Source organism: Schistocerca gregaria, chromosome 6, assembly GCF_023897955.1.
Source record: "Schistocerca gregaria isolate iqSchGreg1 chromosome 6, iqSchGreg1.2, whole genome shotgun sequence".
Taxonomy (NCBI): Eukaryota; Metazoa; Arthropoda; class Insecta; order Orthoptera; family Acrididae; genus Schistocerca; species Schistocerca gregaria.
Window position 1 is genome coordinate 118,856,075 of NC_064925.1, and position 22,280 is coordinate 118,878,354.

Sequence of the window (22,280 nt, forward strand, 5' to 3'; positions counted from 1 at the left end):
GATCTGTGTTCAGTTTATGACGGGCTGTCCACTGGTCCCTCTTACCACTAAATCTGAAGGTGGTGAGATGGGAAGTTTGCCTTGTGAGTAAACAACAGAGGTCTGACAAAGGTTGGGCAAAAATATGGAAACACCGCGAGAAACGCACACTTGAAAATAACTGCGGATGGAAGCCAAGCCTGAATTTTGCGCAGTTGGGTTTGACAACGAAAGCACCTAAGCAATTTCCTCAATACGTTGGAAGTGTCAGTCGTCGTCAGAAAAGTGTTATGCACAGCGGCGTGCGCGTTATATCGGTGTTAAGTCAATTCGAACGTGAGCAAATTGTTAGTGCTCGTATGCTACCGTGACCAAGTACGCCAAAGTGTTTGGTGCTTCAAGAGAGTTCGAATCTAGGATTTAGACCGCATAAAGAGAAAGTGTGTAAATATCATATGCTAAGTCACAGTGCGGGCCAAAGTGTGTATTAAGTGATGATGACAAGCGATCACTGAGGAGGCATGTGACCAAAAATAAGTGGACAGCAACTGCAAAAGTAACTGCAGAACTCAATGGGCTCCGGAAGCAGGGGATTGCAATGGGTGCTGGAATCCCAAATTCACTCATCAAGGACGCAAGTGCCCCTAAAAGGAAAGCGTGGTGTCGAAGACGTAATACCTTCGCTGTGGGCCGGCCGAGCGGTTATAGGCCCTTCAGTCCGGAACCGCGCTGCTGCTGCTACGGTCGCAGGTTCAAATCCGGCCTCGGGCATGGATGTGTGTGCTGTCCTTAGGTTAGTTAGGTTTAAGTAGTTCTAAGTGTAGGGGACTGATGACCTCATATGTTAAGTCCCATAGTGCTCAGAGCCTTTTCAGCCTTCACTGTGGAGCACCAGAATAAAGACGGTTGGCGTGGTGAGTCTTGTTTCAACTGTTTCTGATCGAGTTGATGTCCAAAGAGGGTAATATAGCGGGGGCACGGTGACCATATGGTTTCTCTACCAGGTCGCGTTAAGGCCAAGGATTATGTCAACGCTTTGGCGGATCACGGTCATTCCATAGTAAAAATGTCCCCCCCCCCCCCCCCCCCCAAAGTGGTAATGCTGTGTTCCAAGGCGACAGGACTCGTGTTCACACACGTCTGATCGTATAGGAAGATTTTGGGAGCACCAGAATCTCCTAAGGCCACCATAGTCACCAAATCCAAATATTTGCATCACCCCGGTTCACAGAACTCCTGAAGATAGACGTTGACTGTGGATATTGTATCACAGACACAGGCCCTTTGACTGTTCAGAGATGTCACTAAACCTGCCCATGCATGAGCAGCGACTATTAGACGTTGGGGATCCGACAGCCGATCAGTTCCAGTCATTCGACCAGGAAGGAGGTACACAGCTCGTGTAGTTTGCAGTTCAGCCATGCCTAGATGGTCTATACCACGGTTCGATCGCGTCCGTATTGCTACTTTGTGCCAGGAAGGGCTCTCCACTAGCGAAGTGTCCAGGCGTCTCAGAATGTGATGTTGGTCGGACATGGAAGAGATACAGGGAGACAGGAGCTGCCGATGACATGCCTCGCTCAGGCCGCCCAAGGGCTACGGCTGCAGTGGATGACCTCTACCTACGGATTATGGCTCAGAAGAACCCTCACAGCAACGAAACCACGTTGAATAATGCTTTTCGTGCAGCCACAGGAAGTCGTGTTACGACTCAAACTGTGCGCAATAGGCTGCATGATGCGGAGCTTCACTCACGACGTCCATGGCGATGTCCATCTTTGCAACGACGACACCATGTAGTGCGGTACAGATGGGGCCCAACAACGTGCCGAATGAATCGCTCAGGATTGGCATCACGTTCTCTTCACCGATGAATGTCGCATATGCCTTCAACCAGACAATCGTCGGAGACGTGTTTGGAGCCAACACGGTCAGGCTGAACGGCTTAAACACGCTGTCCAGCTAGTGCGGCAAGGTGGAGGTTCCCTGCTGTTTTGAGGTGGCATCACGTGGGGCCGACGTACGCCGCTGGTGGTCATGGAAGGCGCCGTAACGGCTGTACGATGCGCGAATGCCATCCTTCGACCGATTTTGCAACCATATCGACAGCATATTGGCGAGGCATTCGTCTTCATGGACGACGATTCGCGCCCCCATAGTGCACATCTCGTGAATGACTTCCTTCATGGTAACGACACAGCTCAACTAGAGTGGCCAGCATGTTCTTCAGACATGAACCCTATCGAACATGCCTAGGATAGATTGAAAAGGGCTCATTATGGACGACGTGACACACCGAATCGCAGTTGAGGAGTGGGACAATAGGCACCAACAGTGCCTTGATGAACTTGTGGACAGTACGCCACGACGAATACAGGCATGCATCAACGCAAGAGGACGTACTACTGGGTATTAGAGGTACCGGGTTGTACAGCAATCTGGACCACCACCTCTGAAGGTCTCGCTGCATGGTGGCACAACATGCAATGTGTGGTTTTGATGAGCTATAAAAAAAGGCGGAAATGATGTATATGTTGATCCCTATTCCAATTTTCTGTACAGGTTCCGGAACTCTCGGAACCGAGGTGATGCAAAACTTTTTTTGATGTGTGTATTATTGAGCCATTGTGATTTACTTTGAAGAGCAGAGTGCGTGTTCGCCATGCACCACCATCATCGTTACCCGAACTTGCAGTATTTTACAGGAAGAGTGGTTTAAGGTTCCCTTGAAATCCACACGAAACCTGTATTTATCCATTCCTATACGACTGTAAGCTATTTTAAATGCTAACGGGTTTCCGACACCATATTAGGCATGATATTATATTGTGTTTCTTGGTGTTTCCACATATTTGTCCACCCCGAGTGTACAGGCTAAACCAAGGCCCCTTTTTGCAACGTCAAAAGTAATTTAATCTCCTAAGACGTATCTATTACAAATGAGAGAGTAAAGAAAAGCTTCCAGATATGTTTTACAGAATAAAAAACAAATTAAAATCGAGTTACAATGAGATACTATTGGTATATCTACAAGAAATGTGAAAACGCCACATAGGATACAGCGCGACTATTCCGCCTATTTGAACTGTACGCACAGTATAATGTGACCTGCATTTTTTTTTTTGTAAAATCTGTCAATGTGGTACAATATGTCAGTCGTGAATACATTCCAGTATATACAAGTTAGAAATTCCTTTACTTGAACAGAGTATTAAACAAACATCAGAAAAGGCAGAAACCACAGTACATAAAAATGGTGAGGCTGTTCCAACCAGTGAAGAGGCTATTCCGCCCAGTGTACATCAGTGTCAAAATCGTAACCACTTACCACATCTAAATATTTTTCGTCCTCTTGCACCCCCCACACAATTCATGAAATCATATAGTACATAGTCATCCAGACGAGCTGGCTATAAGCCGGCCGCGGTGGTCTAGCGGTTCTAGGCGCGCAGTCCGGAACCGTGAGACTGCTACGGTCGCAGATTCGATTCCTGCCTCGGGCATGGATGTGTGTGATGTCCTTATGTTAGTTAGGTTTAAGTAGTTCTAAGTTCTAGGGGACTGATGACCACAGCAGTTGAGTCCCATAGCGCTCAGAGCCATTTGAACCATTTTTGAGCTGGCTATAACACTTGTTACTCCTCGTGTCATATCTTCCTCGGACCGTGAACCACTTAGCTTTTTCCTTTTATATCTACGCATCTTGTGGAAAGAATCAAGAAAACCTGCTCTCTAGAATTTCGCAGAGAAACATCAATTAAACTGATAATTTGACTGAGCGGAAATAGCTCCACGTGTACGGTTGAAATTGGCCACATGCGCAGACATTTCGAAAGACGCGGAAAGTCAGACCTACATGCGAAAAGCCAGCAGTAACAATTCGTTGGCCGCCCGGTGTGGCCGTGTGGTTCTTGGCGCTTCAGTCTGGAACCGCGTACGGTCGCAGGTTCGAATCCTGCCTCGGGCATGGACGTGTGTGATGTCCTTAGGTTAGTTAGGTTTAAGTAGTTCTAAGTTCTAGGGGACTGATGACCACAGATATTAAGTCCCATAGTGCTCAGAGCCATTTTTGAACAGTTCGTTGGCTGGTTGGTTGGTTGGTTCGTTGCTTGATTTGGGGAAGGGGACCAAACAGTGAGGCCATCGGTACCATCGGATTGGGGAAGGATTGGGAAGCAAGTTAGCCGTGCCCTTTCAAAGGAACCATCCCGGCATTTGCCTGAAGCGATCTAGGGAAGTCACGGAAAACCTAAATCAGTATGGTCAGAGGCGGATGTGAACCGTCGTCCTCCCGAATTCGAAACCGGTGTGCTAACCACTGCGCCACCTCGGTCGGTCAAGTAACAGTAACAGTGACAGTATGACGTTGCTGTGCATTGTACGCCTTAATTTGTTAGATTATATTCTTTAACTACGGCAATAATCTGTCACAATTAGCTTACCACTAGAGTTCGGTCTTATTTCCTGTCAATAATGTAACAGTAAACACCCTTACTATAACAAAAGCGGCGACACAAAGATGCAAACACTGAAGGCAAAACAACCTTGACTCTGTGAGGAACTAGCCCTCTGTTGCAGCGTTTCCTGTTTCACGCAGATTAGCTTCTAGAGCGGAATAGCCCAGCTGTACTCTAGGTTGCTTCTATGGAGTTCATAACCTGAGATGAGCTGCAGATACATAGCATGTTTCCAGAATGATATTTCACTTTGCAGCTGAGTGTGCGCTGTTTTGAAACTTCCTGGCCGCTTAAAACTGTGTGCCGGTCCGAGACTCGAAGCATGGATCTTTGTATTTTGCGGCCAAGTTTCAAAGTAGGAGATGTGGTACTGGCGTGAGTACAGGTATGAGGGAAGGTTGTGAGTCATGCTTAAATAGCCCAATCGGCAGAGCACTTGCCTGCGGAAGGCAAAGGTGCCAGGGTCGGGTTGCAGTGCGGCAAGTACTTTTAATCTGCCAAGAGGTTTCATATAGAATGCTGACTAGTGGTCGTCATCGCCACGTCACAAGATGTTAACATAAGCGAGAAATCTTCGGTTAACTGACTATGGCGAGGATGAACGCTACGGCGTCCGTGCTGATGCACATCAACTGTACTTTTTTTCGTTCAAATGGGTCTGAGCACTATGGGACTTAACATATGAGGTCATAAGCCCTCTAGAACTTAGAACTACTTAAACCTAACTAACCTAAGGACATCACACACATCCATGCCCGAGGCAGGACTCGAACCTGCGACCGTATCGGTCGCGCGGTTCCAGACTGAAGTTCCTAGAACCACTCGGCCACACCGGCTGCCTGTACTTTTTTGTCTGTCGTGCATAACCCAAACTGAGACACAGGTATATAAAATGTTATACTGTGGTCGTCTTGGCGACTTAGTCAATAGTAGTATCAGCTAAACGTCTTTGCTATGCTTATCTTTACAACGAAACGTTTTTGTGTTATTTTTAGAAAGTTTATTTTCCGTTATTATCACGTGCTTGTGAGCACTGACGGATAATTCAGTTACATTAGCTGTAGACTAAAAGGGTTCGTCTCAGGATTCTGTCCAGCTCACACAGTACTCTGCCTGTTTGCATACAACGACTTGACTCTGAAGACTAACATCGTCTCCTGTTCCCATCCCGACGTTTATTCTAAAGACTTTTCGTTCCCTGTTGACCCTTAGCTTTTCACACGTATGTAAATGTCTGTGCCACCCCTATTGTCGCCGCTCACTTCATTCGTCGACAACGTGATTTCCCAATTCCGAGTGCTGGTTTGTGTCTGTAGTGGGCCGCCCCTCTCGTTCCGCCACTTGAGCATTCTCCAGTAGCACTCCAGCTGTTCTTCTTTCCAGCCTGAACAGGGGAATGTTGTCAACAGTTGCGCTCGGAGCTGACAACCGTGCAGCGTCCGTCGCCCCACGGCTTTTAACTGACCCCTCTGGCCATTCCTTTATCCATTTTCGTTTACATCCCCTTCCTGACAATTGTTAGGGGGCGAAGGGGTTGTTGCGTTGAAATGGTGTTCCTGCTTGTAGCAGATGGTAGAGGTAACGGTAAGCGGTATGTTGCAGAGTAACACATAATGGAAGTCTATCTTTCGGGGAATATCCGCTGCAGTGCGTCTGTTGGTCGCGAGGCCAGGAGACTGTTCAAATAGGAACTACTGTGGAAGCGAGTGTGTGGTCCTCACAACAAGGCTGCATCGTTTCTGCATGGATAGATGACTGAGGACACTGTAAGGCTTAATTGCACCAATGAACTTCGGAGACGGTGCTGTGCATGCTGACAGCAGTAAAAACGGAAAGAAATTGCCGACAAAGGTGAAAGAGAGAGAGAATGAGTGAGGGAGAGAGAGCGTATGTGAGTTGGAGAGTATTTGAGAGAGGTAGAGAGAAAATAAGAGATCTAGAGGGAGAATTCGAGAGCTAGAGGGAGAGCATTTGAGAATGCGATCCAGAGAATTAGAGAGGATGAAGGGTAGAGAGAGAATGAGACGAAAAGAGATATACAGATAGATGGAGAGAGAAGAGAGTAGATAGGAGGGAATTAGGATGGAATTTGAGGGATGGAGAGTACTGAAAGAGGGCGAGGGGACAGTGATTTTTCGCGAGAGATAGATTGACGAAGACAATTCGACAGAGAGAGAAGGAGGAAGAGTGACTACCAGAAGCAGAGGGAGAAATTGAGAGGTTGACAGGGCGAAGAAGGCAGAGAGGGAACAAGAATTTTGCAACAAAACGCACGACAGAGTCCACGGAAGAAAATGCTAACTGACGAAAGTGTAATTTGATTTACTGAGTTGTCAAGTGAACTTTCTCTGGTGTTTCGGCAAATATTTGCAATTTCGTTTTTGCAATGTGTAGTTGGAGAAAGCCAAATAAACACTGCTTATCACATCTTTCATGGGATGCCCAATGTCAAGGGAAAGCGTCGGATTGTTTTCCCGTACAAACAAAATCATTTTTCAAGCGGCAAGTTTCGTGCGCATTTGATAGAGCGGCCTCAAATTAGTCAAATGCAGTACTCATTTTATCGGTGTGTATTGACGGAGACAGTAAAAAAATAGTTCAAATGGCTCAAAGCACTATGGGACTTAATATCTGTGGTCATCAGTCCCCTAGAACTTAGAACCACGTAAACTTAACTAACCTAAGGACATCACACACATCCATGCCCGAGGCAGGATTCGAACCTGCGACCGTAGCGGTCACACGGTTCCCGACTGAAGCGCCTAGAACCGCAAGGCCACGCCGGCCGGCCGAATATCGCACTTGACTAATCAGGGCCCGCTCTATCAGTTGGACATGAGAATTTCGCTTTAAAAATTATTTGTTTGTAACGGGATACAAGCCGACGTTTCCTGACAACATTGCGTGTCGCATGATAGATGTAATGAGCAGTATTTTGTTTGTGCTGACTCCAGCTGCAGGCTCCAAAAAAAAAAAAAAAAAAAAAGTACTGAAATATCAGAGAAAATGCGCCCGATTGCGCATTCAGTATACAAGAAGAAGAAACTGTGCACTGTATTGTATGATAGATATCGTTTTCCATCGGTAAAAGTGCACTTGTCAACGTTTAGAGCGTCAGAAAACACAGCGGGTAGTATAATCAGACCATTCCTTACTAAGTTAAGGGTTACTACATTATTGCCGGCCGGAGTGGCCGAGCGGTTCTAGGCGCTACAGTCTGGAACCGCGCAGGTTCGAATCCTGCCTCGGGCATGGATGTGTGTGATGTCCTTAGGTTAGTTAGGTTTCAGTAGTTCTCAGTTCTAGGAGACTGATGACCTCAGAAGTTAAGTCCCATAGTGCTCAGAGCCATTTGAACCATTTTTTTAACTACATTGTTCATACAGAAAACTGAAAAAGAAAATGGACGGTCTGCTAGAAGATGATCCGTTTCACATTAGGAAAGATAGAGGCTAGGCAAGGTAGGGGCACGAGAAAGACGTAGTACTCACGTTGCGGTTGATAATGGAAGCAAGACTGAAGAAAAATCAAGACACTTCATAGAATTTGTCGACATCGAAAAAGCGTTCGACAATTTCAAATGGTGCGAGACTTTCGATATTCTGGGAAAAATAGCGCTAAGCTATAGGGAAAGACGGGTAATATATAAGACCGAAGGGCAAACATAAGACTGGAAGACCAAGAAAGAAGTGTTCGTATTAAAACTTTCGACCCTACTGTTCAACCTATACATCGCAGAGTCAGTGACTGAAATAAAAGCAAGGTTCAGGACTGGGATTTAAATTGGTTCAAATGGCTCTGAGCACTATGGGACTTAACATCTGAGGTCATCAATCCCCTAGAACTTAGAACTGATTAAACCTGACTATCCTAAGGACATCACACACATCCATGCCCGAGGCAGGATTCTAACCTGCGACTGTAGCGGTCGCTCGGTTCCAGACTGAAACGCCTAGAACCGCTCGCCCACACCGGCCGGGGGGATATAAATTCAAGGTGAAGGATATCAAAGATAAGATTCGCTGATGACATGCTTCTGTTCTCTTCTGTTCCTGCTTCGTCACACTCCTTGTTTCACAACAATACAGTGCTGTGCTGTGCTCCAAACGCACATTCTCAGAAATTTCTTTATCAAATTAAGACCCATGTTTGACTCCAGTAGACTTCTCTTGGCCAGGAAGGCCCTTTTTGCCATTGCTAGTCTGCTTCTTATGTCGTCCTTGCTCCGTCCATCATGGGTTATTTTGTTACCAAGCTAGCACAGATTGCCATGGTAAGTTTTTCACTGATCTCATTTCTGCTACTTCTCATTACTTTCGTCTTTCTTCGATTTACGATCAACCCTTATCCTGTACTCATTAAACTATTCATTCCATTACTGCAATCCTTCTTCCTTGCAGGAAGAGAATGTGCGTTTGGAGCACAGCACAGCACTGTATTGTTGTGAAACAAGGAGTGTGACGAAGCAGAAGCATTTGAGATGTGGTACTACAGAAGAACGTTGAAAATTGTTTGGACCGATGTAGTAAGGAACTAAGGAGGTACTCCGCAGAATCGGCGAGGAAAAGAGCATATGGGAAACTCTGCCAAAAAGAAGGGGTGGTGTGATAGGACATCTGTTAAGATATCAGGGAACAATTTACATGGTACTAGAGGCACCTGAAGAAGGTAAAAACTGTAGAGGAAGACAGAGATTGGAATACATAGCGTGTAATTGAGGACGAAGGTTGCAAGTGCTACACTGAGATGAAGTGGTTAGCGCAGGAGAGGAATTCGTGGCCAGATGGATCAAACCAGTCAGAAGACCAACGGCCTTTCTCACAGAAGAGAATATACGGATAGAATACGAAGATGGGTGGTAGTGAACTTCTAAACCTTTACACTGATGAGGGAAAGCTACACACCAGAGTTCGAAGTGCTTTAATACGCCGATTGATGAGCGCTTAAAGGTAACTCAAGCAAAAGGGTTTGTATCACCATGTCGTAGTTAAAAAAATCGCTACTTGCACCTGTCGCTCATATAACTTGAACGTTTAACGCTAAGACCACCGATGGGGTGGAAAACCAGAATCTACTCTGTAGGAATCAACATTGATTCCGGAAACAGCGATCGTGTGAGACCCACCTCGCTTTATTTGTTTATGAGACCCAGAAAATATTAGATATAAGCTCCCAGGTAGATGCTATTTTCCTTGACTTCCGGAAGGCGTTCGATACAGTTCCACACTGTCGCCTGATAAACAAAGTAAGAGCCTACGGAGTATCAGACCAGCTGTGTGGCTGTACTGAAGAGTTTTTAGCAAACAGAACACGGTATGTTGTTCTCAATGGAGAGACGTCTACAGAAGTTAAAGTAACCTCTGGCTTGCCACAGGGGAGTGGGACCAGTGCTTTTCACAATATATGTAAATGACGTAGTAGATAGTGTCGGTAGTTCCATGCGGCTTTTCGCGGATTATGCCGTAGTATACAGAGAAGTTGCAGCATTAGAAAATTGCAGCGAAATGCATGAAGATCTGCAGCGAATAGGCACTTGGTGCAGGGAGTGGCAACTGAACCTTAACATAGACAAATGTAATGTATTGCGAATACATAGAAAGAAGGATCCTTTATTGTATGATCATATGATAGCGGAACAAACACCGGTAGCAGTTACTTCTGTAAAATCTCTGGGAGTATGCGTGCGGAACGATCTGAAGTTGAATGATCATATAAAATTAATTGTTGGTAAGGCGGGTGCCAGGTTGAGATTCATTGGGAGAGTCCTTAGAAAAAGTAGTCCATCAACAAAGGAGGTGGCTTACAAAACACTCGTTCAACCTATACTTGAGTATTGTTCGTCAGTGTGGGATCCGTACCAGGTCGGGTTGACAGAATAGATAGGGAAGATCCAAAGAAGAGCGGCGCGTTTCGTCACAGAGTTATTTGGTAAGCGCGATAGCGTTACGGAGATGTTTAGAAAACTCAAGTGGCAGACTCTGTAAGAGAGGCGCTGTGCAACGTGGTGTAGCTTGCTGCCCAGGTTTCGAAAGGGTGCGTTTCTGGATGAGGTATCGAATATATTGCTTCCCCCTACTTATACCTCACGAGGAGATCACGAATGTAAAATAAGAGAGCGCGCACGGAGGTTTTCCGTCAGTCGTTCTTCCCGCGAACCATACGCGACTCGAACAGGAAAGGGAGGTAATGACAGTGGCACGTAAAGTGCCCTCCTCCACACACCGTTGGGTGGCTTGCGGAGTATAAATGTAGATGGGGCAGTGTACCTTGTTGTGGGAGCGAAGCAAGCCGGCCCTCGCTGAAGCTGCTCCGGCGTTGAGCAACCCGTGGTAATGAACCAGGCAGCTTGGCGCGGTTGCCTTCACTCTCAAAGTGTCGCGCCTTACGTCACGGCAGGTAACGGTGCTGCGGACGCCTTTCGTAACGCCGGCTGCTCCCCGGATCAGCGTATGCCGAGACGTGACACAGCCTGCGGGATGGCGGCCAGGCCTGATGCACTCTACAAGGCGCGGCCCACACTGTCTGGAATGCGTCACACAGGCTGCCCACCGCAGCACCTGCGGTGTGGAAGTCGGGAAAACATTTACACTTATACTCCATAAGGCCCGTCTTAGGCGGTGTCGTGGGGTTTGCTACCGTGGGGTTTCCTACCAGCAGTGGCGCGCTAAACCTGTCAGAGGCCCGGGCTGGCAAAACAAATTGAGGCCCCCCTTGATTCCCTCTCCCACCCTCCTCACCACACAGGAGTTCTCCGAGAGTTTCAAACGCGAACAGAAGGAAGCCCCACATTGTTTATCATCTTCATTTTGTGTCGTGATAATTTACAAGGTATAATGTTATTTTGCGTAACACTGAAAGTGACTGCTCTCGTAATCACGTTGCTATTATTTAAAAGCTATGTTGCCCCTTATACTACAGAAATCATTACATGATTATTCCCTATTTCCCAAACCAAGAGAAAGGTCACTGTCTACATAAAACTTCATTCAGTGCATGGTGGAGGGTGCTTTACTTACGGATTTCAACAAAAGCCACAGTGTTGCTCCGATGAAATTTTGTACATTTGGTCTTCAAAACAAGGGGAACCTTACCGTCTACGTGAAATTTGATACGGTGTATGGTGGATGGAGGGTATCTTACAACAGAATTACACACCGTTTGACTGATCAGCTTGGGAGTTGGCTCATGTAAGTATGTTTTCGTGGTGAAGGCATTTATAAAAGCCAGCGTATGCTGGATGGCGGAGGGTTGGCCTACCTTTAAATAAATTCAACATCGTTTCGTCAGTCAGCATGAAAGTTGGCAGATATACGTATCTTTTCATAGACAGAGAAAGAGGAGATGGCATGACGAAGGTGGAGGAGGAGGTATACGGAGAGAGGAGAACGTGATTGGGGGCAAGGCGGGAGGAGGAGGTGCATCCAGAGAATTGAGAGAAGCAAATGAAAAGAGAGAGGGAGCAGCAGGTAAACAGAGAAAGGGGGAAGGTGGTGAATGACTAATGGAACACTGTAATAAATACATAAATTAGGGATGTTATTGTGAATCTGATGTACTATTAGAAAAAGCGGAGGAGGAGGTAGACAGAGACGGGAAGATGGATGGAAAAGGAGGATGGAGAGGAGAAGTAAGTGTTGTGAGAGAGTGGGGCAGATGGAGTGTACACTGCTTAGAACAGAAGTCGTATAGAAAAACGCACGGAACGAAAGCTATCGACGACACTGTCTGAGAAACTATAACACCTGCACTGGGGGTGAGCGACTGGGGTAGGCAAGCATTGGGGGAGGGTCAGTTCGCAAACACCTCGTTAGGGAACCGGTTGCTCGGGACAGCTTCGCTACCTGCTGCACCCTTGTAGGAAACCCCACGGTAGCCGTCTAGTAAAGTTTCGAAGGTAGGAGACAAGGTACTGGCAGAAGTAAAGCTGTGAGGACGGGGCATGAGTCGTGCTCGGGTAGCTCAGTTGGTAGAGCACTTGCCCGCGAAAGGCAAAGGTCCCGAGTTCGAGTCTCGGTCCGGCACACTGTTTTAATCTGCCAGGAAGTTTCAGAGTACGATGAGTTTCACGATCAGTGTGTGGGCAAGCATTATCTTGTTGGAGCAACACATCACCTTCCTGTTGCAAGAGAGGCAAAGGAACGGGCCTAACTACATTCTGCACGTGCTGAGCGCCGGTTAGCGTCCCCTCCAGAAACACCAAAGATGAACGAGAGCTGTAGCTCATCGCACATCGGACCATGAGGCCTGGGGTGGAGCAGTGTCTCTTGGACGAATGCACCCTATGAGACTACGTCCTACGCGCAAACGACCATCACTTGCGTCCACTCACAATCTGCTCTCATCGGTAAGACCACGGCGCACTATTCCATCTTCCAAGCGATCCTCTGACGGCACCAATTGAACTGTGGACACGTCGATGCTGTGATGTGAGTGGGAGATGGGCTAGAGGTGTGCTTGCCCGTAGTCCCACTGCTAATAACCGGCTTGCAACAGTTCTTGTTTACGTGTCTGCGATCACAGGAACTCTTATGTGTGCTGTGGTATCTGTACTGTCTATTAGTGCTGCCCTTACAATACGAAGATCCTGAAGGGCGTCTGTGCTGCGTGGACGTCCAGAACCTCTTCTGCGGGTGTGACAATGTTCACGTGACCACTGATACGATTAGCGTTGCACAACTGACGCAGCCTGTCCAACGTGGGTGGCATTTCTCCGAAAGGATCATCTCGCTCAGTTGTCTGTAGTAAGCCCGAGTGCGTTTCCGAGGCATGGATGCCTGCTTTCTTCACACGTTTGCATCATACTGACAACGGAACCTCCCCATCGCACCCCCCTCAGATTTAGTTGTAAGTTGGCACAGTGAATAGTCGTTGAAAAACTGAACACAGATCAATCGAGAAAACAGGAAGAAGTTGTGTGGAACTATAAAAAAAAAGTAAGAAAAATATACTAACTGCGTAGTCCATGCGCAAGATAAGCAAAATCAAGGATAATACGAGCTCAGGGGCGCCGTGGTCCCGTGGCTAGCGTGAGCAGCTGCGGAACGAGAAGTCCTTGGTTCAAGTCTTCCCTCGAGTGAAGCCGGCACGGTAGCTCAGCTTGTTAGGCCAGATGGTAACGTGCCGTTTGTAATTTAAAAAAAAAAAAAACTGAGTTAACAGATCAACAACGAACTTAAGGGGATGTTTTACAACGTCCGCCCCGAGCAGATGCATCGAACTAAAGCGAACAAAATGATTTTTTTTTTTAAGTGGAAAGTTTACTTTCTTTATTTTACGCAAGTTTATGATCTGTCCGTTCGTTCATTGACGTCTCTGCTCACTGTAATAAGTTTAGTATCTGTATTTTGCGACCGCACCGCAAAACCGTGCGATTAGTAGATGAAAGGATGTGCCTCTCCAATGGGAACCGAAAACATTTGATCGCAAGGTCATAGGTCAACCGATTCCTCCACAGGAAAACACGTCTGATACATTCTATACGACACTGGTGACGGCATGTGCATCACATGACAGGAATATGTTATCGACCCACCTAACTTGTACACTTGGCGAATGGGTAAAAAGATTCTTCTACCGTGTCCGATTTAGGTTTTCCTGTGGATGTGACAATCACTCCCAGAAAAGTGATGAAAACATAAGAGTTTGTCACATAAACTGCAACAAATGAATGCTACAGTTTCACAGTCGCACAATTTTCCCTGTGCTCTGTCAGAACATATGCTTTTAACGTTTTCAAATTTTTCCCTGTGTAGACCGTCAAATCCTGCATATGTCCAAGCAAATCTGAATATGTCCTGGAATTTTGGAGCGAAGTTGATTATGTGTGGGTGCCTGAACTTTGAAAATTATCTGAAAATAAAAAATTAAACTTTTTACTCGAGGGAAGACTTGAACCAAAGACCTCTCATTCCGCAGCTGCTCACGATAACTATGAGACCACAGCGCTCCTGAGCTCACATTTTCCTTGATATTGCCTATCTTGTGCATGGACTACTCAGTATGTATATTTTGCTTATTTTTTTCATCCGCGCAACTCCTTCCTGTTTTCTCGATTGATCTGTGTTCAGTTTTTCAAGGCCTATCCACTGTGCCAACTTACAACTAAATCTGAGGGGGGGTGCAATGGGGAGGTTCCCTTGTGAGCCTTGTGGCTGTGAACATTCCTCATTAAAGGTTAGACACAGATGGCACTCTGGTAGCTATGCCTCTACGCTGTCTGTTGGCGGTCGACGTTTAAACCATTATCTGGACACCTACCAAACCCCATGTCACATTCCTCGTTATCAGATCAAAATCGACATCGCCTTTCCAGGTGATCTGATTTTTTTTTTTTTTTTCCAGCAGTGTATGTTCCTGGCGAAGAATATGAAGATCATCCTACATAACGAACATGGAACATGTCGCGGCGGAGGATTTGGTAGCGAAAGTGGAAGAGAGGTTTTTAACTGTCGTTTCTCTTGCTGCCTGCATTTGGCAGCCGTGAGTGGCCCTGCCCTTGGCCTTATGTTCCCGTGTTGAGCCAAATGGTGCGGCCCGGCTGTTAATCATCGTAACAGGACGTAATCGTCAGAAGACCACATGGGGTAGGGGAACGCGAGCGAGGGGAGGGGGGGGGAGGTTCTGGAGTGGAGGGAGGGAAAGGGATGATGAAGCAGAGGCTGCAGTTGGGCGCTAAAGTGCTGCGGCGTGGTATTGCGAGCAGCTACTGTGTGCATTTTGCGCAACTGCTGGAGGTTTCTAAACGAGCGTTGGTGTTATGTCGTAACGTCTGTATCCCGCCATTACTCTCTGGCTGGGCGTAGAAACCCTTTCACACACTTGGCAGTCGGTGGGCAGCATGGCCAAAACTTACTTTCCATTAGACAGAAGAAATAATGTGTAGACGTTTTAAAATTCATATACTGAAAGTAGCGTGTGCACAAGAGCCAAGAGGGAGACGAAGTAAGAAGTGCTCTTCTTAAAAATGTGTAAGACAGGTACGTAGCGTTTCGCACCTAGTGTACAAGGTGTACATCGAAGAAGTAGCGACGAAAATAAAAGAAAGGTTCAAGAGTAGAATTATAATTCACTGATGATTTTGCTATCTTCAGTTAAAGTGAAGAAGAATTACAGAATGTGTTGAATTAAATGAGCAGCCTAATGACTGCGAAATATGGACTGAGAATAAATGGAAGAAAGATGAAAGTAATGAAAAGTAGCAGAAATGAAAACAGAATAGAAGCTTAACATCAGAATTCGAGATCAAGAAGTGGACGACGTTAAATGTTCAAATGTGTGTGAAATCTTATGGGACTTAACTCCTAAGGTCGTCAGTCCCTAAGCTTACACACTACTTAACCAAAATTATCCTAAGGATAAACACACACACCAATGCGCGAGAGAGGACTCGAACCTCTGCCGGGATCAGCCGCACAGTCCATGACTGCAGCGCTTTCAGACCGCTCGGCGGACGAAGTTAAAGGCATAGTGCTACCTAGACGGCAAAGTAACCCATGATGGACGGGGCAAGGGGTACGTGCAAAGCAGACTAACGCTGGTGAAACGGGCATTCCTGGAGAAGAGAAGTCTGCTAATTTCCAACGTAGGCCTTAATTTGAGGACAACGTTTCTAAGAATATACTTTTGGAGCACAGCACTGTATTTGCGATGTGATGTTACAGACGAATGTCGAAAATTAGGTTGACTCATAAGGTAAAGAATGAGGAGTTTCTGCACAGAATAAGCGAGGACATGGATGATTGGACAATTGTTACGACAACTGGGAATAACTTGTATGGTTCAAAAATGGTTCAAATGGCTCTGAACACTATGGGACTTAACATCAGAGGTCATCGGTCCCCTAGAACTTAGAACTACTTAAACCTGACTCACCTAAGGACATCACATACATCCATGCCCAAGGCAGGATTCGAACCTGCGACCGTAGCGGTCGCGCGGTTCCAGACTGAAGCGCCTAGAACCGCTCGGCCACAGCGACTGGCTACTTGTATGGTACTAGAGGGAGCTGTAGAGGGTAAAAATTGTGGAGGGCGACAGAAATTGTAACATATCCAGCAAATAATTTGAGGACGTAGGTTGTAATTGGTACTCTGAGACGAAAAGATTGACGAGATCCGGCAGTCTGTTGATAGGTTCTGGGAGTATGTGGCATTGTATATCTACGCACAGGTCATGCAATTAGCGCAAATAACGGGCTGCTAGTTTGCGTACGCGGTGGTGGCGTCCATAGCGACCCAGATGAGTTCCATAGGTTTTACAACAGCCGAATGTGGTTGCCGAGACGTCAACGTGAGTTCACTATAATGCTCCTCAAACCACTGTAGCACGGTTCTGCAACCGAAACAGGGACAATTATACTGCTGAAAGATGACATCGCTGTCGAGGAGACATCAAGCGTGAAGAGATGCAGGTGGTTCGCAGTGTGTCAGTGTGTCTTCAATTACCACCACAGGTCCCACGCATACGCAGAATGTCTCCCATACCGCGCGACCGCTACGGTCGCAGGTTCGAATTCTGCCTCGGGCATGGATGTGTGTGATGTCCTTAGGTTAGTTAGGTTTAAGTAGTTCTAAGTTCTAGGGGACTGATGACCTCCGATGTTAAGTCCCATAGTGCTCAGAACCATTTGAACCATTTTTTGTCTCCCATAGCATAATACTGTTGCCACCAGTATGCGCCCGTGGCGCTGCACGTTTTTTAATCGCCGTTCACGTCGATAACGACGTTTGTGTAGACGACAATCGACCAAGTGTAGCAAAAAATGTGTTTTACCTGAAGAGCTGACACGTTTCCATTGATCGACGGTCGAATCCACGTGGTCCTGTGCCCGCTGCCGTCGTAATTGCCGATGTCGTTGGGGTCAACCTATAAACACGAAAGGTTTGTCCGTTCGGGAGCTCCGTGTTCAACGATGCACTATGAACGGTGTGCGCTGGAACACTTACGCGCTCACAATCATTGTGCTCTATCGGCAGAGATGCCACAAATCGCCATTTGTCCCACTTTACACAGCAGGCACGCCTCCGAACTGCACGTTCAGTGAAGTGTCACCGTCCTTCTATCTCTTTCCGTAGATACTCTAGAAAATAGCACGTGAACATTCGGTAAGCTTCGCCGTTTTCGAGATGCTCGTTCACAGGCTCTGCGTAGTAACAAGGTGTTCTTTGTCAAGATTATATGTAAATTGAAGATGTAGACGAGTGGTTCCCAACAGGTGGTCCGTGGACCCCCAGGGGTCCGCGAGCTATGCGAGAGGGGTCCGCAAGATGCTACTATAATACATCAGTTTTAATTTTTTCCTGTCATTTTCAGTTTATTCTCAATTTTTGTTTTTTTTAACGAGATTGTTGCACAAAACACCCAGATTTGAAGACAAACATTTTGAGCAATAATCAAAAATTTAACAATAACAAAGATGGCTAAACTGAAAAAGTTTTAAGCTCAATATTTTTTCAATAATGAATGTCAATGTTTTTTCTAAGTACCAAAAATAGAAAACGTATAAAAAGAATCTTAATTTGGCTTTTTTAGGTACTTGATATCGTGATATGACAAGGTACCAGTCATGCTCGAAGAGGGGGTGCTCGAAAAAATGTATTTGTGTACCCGCACTGAAGAAGGTGCATGCGTTGCCCAGATAGGCCAGTCAAATTATTTGAATGCGTGGTGTCCGGTCTTTCGGACAAGCCCGAAAGATCAGACACCAAGCATTCATACACCGGGTGATCAAAAAGTCAGTATAAATTTGAAAACTTGATAAACCACGGAATAATGTAGATAGAGAGGTAAAAATTGACACACATGTTTGGAATGAAACGGGGTTTTATTAGAACCAAAAAAAAATATTGCTAGACGCGTGAAAGATCTCTTGCGTTCGTCGTTTGGTGTTGATCGTGTGCTCCGCCGCCACTTTCGTCATGCTTGGCCTCCCAGGTCCCCAGACCTGATTCCGTTCGATTATTGGCTTTGGGGTTACCTGAAGTCGCAAATGTATCGTGATCGACGGACATCTCTAGGGATTCTGACAACATTCGACGCCAATGCCTCACCACAACTCCGGACATGCTTTACAGTGCTGTTCGCAACATTATTCCTTGACTACAGCTGCCGGCCCGCGGTGGTCTCGCGGTTCTAGGCGCGCAGTCCGGAACCGTGCGACTGCTACGGTCGCAGGTTCGAATCCTGCCTCGGGCATGGATGTGTGTGATGTCCTTAGGTTAGTTAGGTTTAAGTAGTTTTAAGTTCTAGGGGACTAATGACCACAGCAGTTGAGTCCCATAGTGCTCAGAGTCATTTGAACCTTGACTACAGCTATTGTTGAGGAATGATGGTGGGCATATTGAGCATTTCCTGTAAATAACATCATCTTAGCTTTGTCTTACTTTGTTATGCTGATTATTACTATTCTGATCAGATGAAGCCCGACATTTTTTGAACTTTTGTATTTTTTTGGTTCTAATAAGACGCCATATCATACCAAGCATGTGTGTCAATTTGTACCTCTCTATGTATATTATTCTGTGATTTATTCAGTTTTCAAATTTATACTTACTTTTTGATCACCCGGTACAAAGTCGCTTATCTCAGTGAATTTCCCCATTTGCAGTCAATATCTTCGCTAGTTTGATGCTCCGTCCGTGTCTGCTCCGCTTACATACTTTTGTTTCCGAGTCACGTGCCCGCAACACCACCAGGCGGCATCTCCGACATCGCGGTGTTGTCGCTTATAAGTGTATATCGGCATATGGCGCAGACCGGAGCGAACGGCAGTGCTACAGGTTAAATGTGCTGGTAAAACTTTCCTTGTTCCGTCGCGCCGTTCCGGACCACCTAAACTGGAGCGTGTTCGTACCGACAGAGTGAACAAGGTAGGCCTCGCAGTATCATTGTTGGACGGTGAGTGGTCGGCGGGGCTCCCTGACCGTGGCTGCAGAGTACGCGCCCCGGTGCATCGGCTAGCAGAGTGCAGCGGCGGAAGCGGCGCTGAGGTGAGCCGTGGAGTCGTAACAGGTGGCGGCCGCAATCAATATGGGCGCGCGGGGCCGGGCCACGCAGTCGGCTCGATACCACGCTGCATACTTCTGTCTGGCTCCCACCCCGTCCTCATTACTCACCCACGCACGTGTTCCTTATTATCCTCCCGAGGCCACGCCGCTGTGCCTGTCCCACCGTCTCAGGCGCGGGGTAGAGTATAACGCAGGTATTCGCATCGCCCCGTCTGTTCTCGTAGTCTGTGATTCCGCTTCTCGAGCATGGGACGCCACAGATGGGTATTGATGTACCCCCGGTATTTACAGGGTGACAGTTATTGAACAATGTAAATAAAATTGTTATAACTTCTGAACAGTTTGCGTTAGGACGTTCAAAAAATGGCTCTGAGCACTATGAGACTTAGAACTGAGGTCATCAGTCCCCTAGAACTTAGAACACTTCAACCTAACTAACCTAAGGACATCACACACATCCATACCCGAGGCAGGATTCGAACCTGCGACCGTAGCGGACGCGTGGTTCCAGACTGTAGCGCCTAGAACCGCTCGGCCACTCCGGCCGGATTAGGACGTTCTAACTGCACAGTTGGCCGCGGGGCCTGATGGGAATTAGTATGTTGGTATAGGGACGAAGCCCACTTTCATTTGGATGGATTCGTCAGTTAGCAGAATTGGCATATTTGGGGGACTGAGAATCCGCATTGCGGTCTAGAAGTCTCTGCACCCTCAGTGGGTCACAGTGTGGTGTGAAATGTCCAGTCACTGAATAATCGGTGCGTTATTCCTTGATGGCACGGTGACCACCGAACCGTACGTGAAAGTTTTGGAAGACGATTTCATCCCTATTATCCAAAGTGACCCTAATTTCTACAAGAAGTGGTTGATGCAAGATGGTGCTCGACCCCATCGAAGCAAGAGAATGATGTCCTGGAGGAGCACTTTGAGTGGGGGGGGGGGTATTCTAGTTCTGGAATACCCAGAGGCGCCGGTCGTGGTGGCCGTGCGATTCTAGGCGCTGCAGTCCGGAACCGCGGGACTGCTACGGTCGCGGGTTCGAATCCTACCTCGGGCATGGATGTGTGTGATGTCCTTATTTCAGTTAGGTTTAAGTAGTTCTAAGTTCTAGGGGACTGATGACCTAAGATGTTAGGTCTTATAGCGCTTAGAGCCATTTGAACCATTTTGAAAGGCAAGGTGTACAGCAATAACCTCAAAACTATTGTTGAGATGAAAACAGCTATTCGGGATGTCAAAAATGGTTCAAATGGCTCTGAGCACTATGGGACTCAACTGCTGTGGTCATCAGTCTCCTAGAACTTAGAGCTACTTAAACCTAACTAACCTAAGGACATTACACACATCCATGGCCGAGGCAGGATTCGAACCTGCGACCGTAGCAGTCGCACGGTTCCGAACTGCGCGCCTAGAACCGCGAGACCACCGCGGCCGGCTATTCGGGATGTCATCGGCAGAGTTTGTGTTCCCACACTTCAGCGGGTCATGCAGAATTTCGCTATTCGTCAACGCCACCACGTCGCCAGTGACGGCAGGCATATGATACATGTCGTAACGTAAATCCAAATATCTGTACTGACGTTTACATGTTGAATAAAGTGTGTCCACTCCGTAGTTTGTTACCAATTTACTTTTTTTGATAGAGTTCAATAATTGTCACCCTGTATCTGGCTGTGTAAATTCCTATAAGGTGTAGCTGCAAAGCTGCACGTGTCTGTGCTTCCAAATATTTGGATAGTCTTTGTTGTGGTCTTCAGCTGGATCATTTGTTTGATGCAGCTTACGACGGCCTTTTTATCCGTGCATAACTGAACGAAGATTAATGTTTAACGTCCCGTCGACAACGAGATCGTGGGAGACAGGGATTACTGAAGGAAATCGGTCGTGTCCTCCGAAAGGCATTTCTCTTCACCGTTTTAGGAAAATCACGGAAAATGTGTGACAATAAAAAAGGATTACTACAGATCATTTTGTATGTGACATCGAGGTCTAGAGAACATAGAAACATCTTTTCAGCTAACTATTTTGTGAATTACAAAGTTTTTCTTCGCAAAACAAGTCGCTTTAAAAATTAGTATCACCATATGTAAATGTTCATTAAAATTAAGTTAGTATTTCCATTTCCTTCAATAATGACAACTCTAATGCTAAATTTTTATCATTCTAAGAACAAAACACAGTGTTTCACCGCGTACTAAAGACTAGTAATGTTAAGTCTGTTTCCATAATGATCACATACTTCATCATATAAAATTCAGTAAAAGTATTTCCTTCTCTAGGTCAATTATTATTCCTAGTATTCTTGTACAATGACTAGTATAACTTGAAAACTAGGAAGTGGCCATGTATGTACGTTTACGTAACAAAATTACGGTGTATCGTTATCTTTAGTAATCAGATGTATCATATACTTTTTTTTTAGTCATCAGTCTTCTGACTGCTCTGATGGTGACCACCACCAACTACTCTCCCATGCCAATCTTTTCTTAGCCATTGCACCATTAGTCCTCAATTACGTGCTGGATTTCTACCAACCTCTGTCTTTCTCTGCAGTTTTTACCGTCTACACCTCCCTCTGGCACCACGGAAGTTATTCCCTGGTGCCTTAGCGTATGCCCTATTATTCTGTCCCTTCTTCTTGCCAGTGTTTTCCATATGTTCCCTTCCCCGCCGACTGTGCGGAGAATCTGCTCATTCAGTAAAGTTCAAAGAGAAGATATAAAAATTGCTAGGTTTGCCGATGGCATTATAGTTCTGTCAGAGATACGTCAAAAGACTTGTAAGGTCCGTTTGACAGAATGATTATTGTGTCTCAGTGATAAGATGACCATCACAAAAA

General features: G+C 46.3%; 1 protein-coding gene and 1 non-coding gene across 3 annotated transcripts in view; both read left to right on the forward strand.

Moving 5' to 3' along the window:
* The window catches only part of LOC126278963 (homeotic protein female sterile), a 764,432-nt gene that overhangs the window by 11,208 nt on the left and 730,944 nt on the right, over window positions 1-22,280 (forward strand). The gene's annotated exons all lie outside the window — the stretch shown is intronic.
* Window positions 12,384-12,458, forward strand: Trnas-cga (transfer RNA serine (anticodon CGA)). Its single transcript has one exon. It is a non-coding gene; the product is annotated as a tRNA-Ser (tRNA).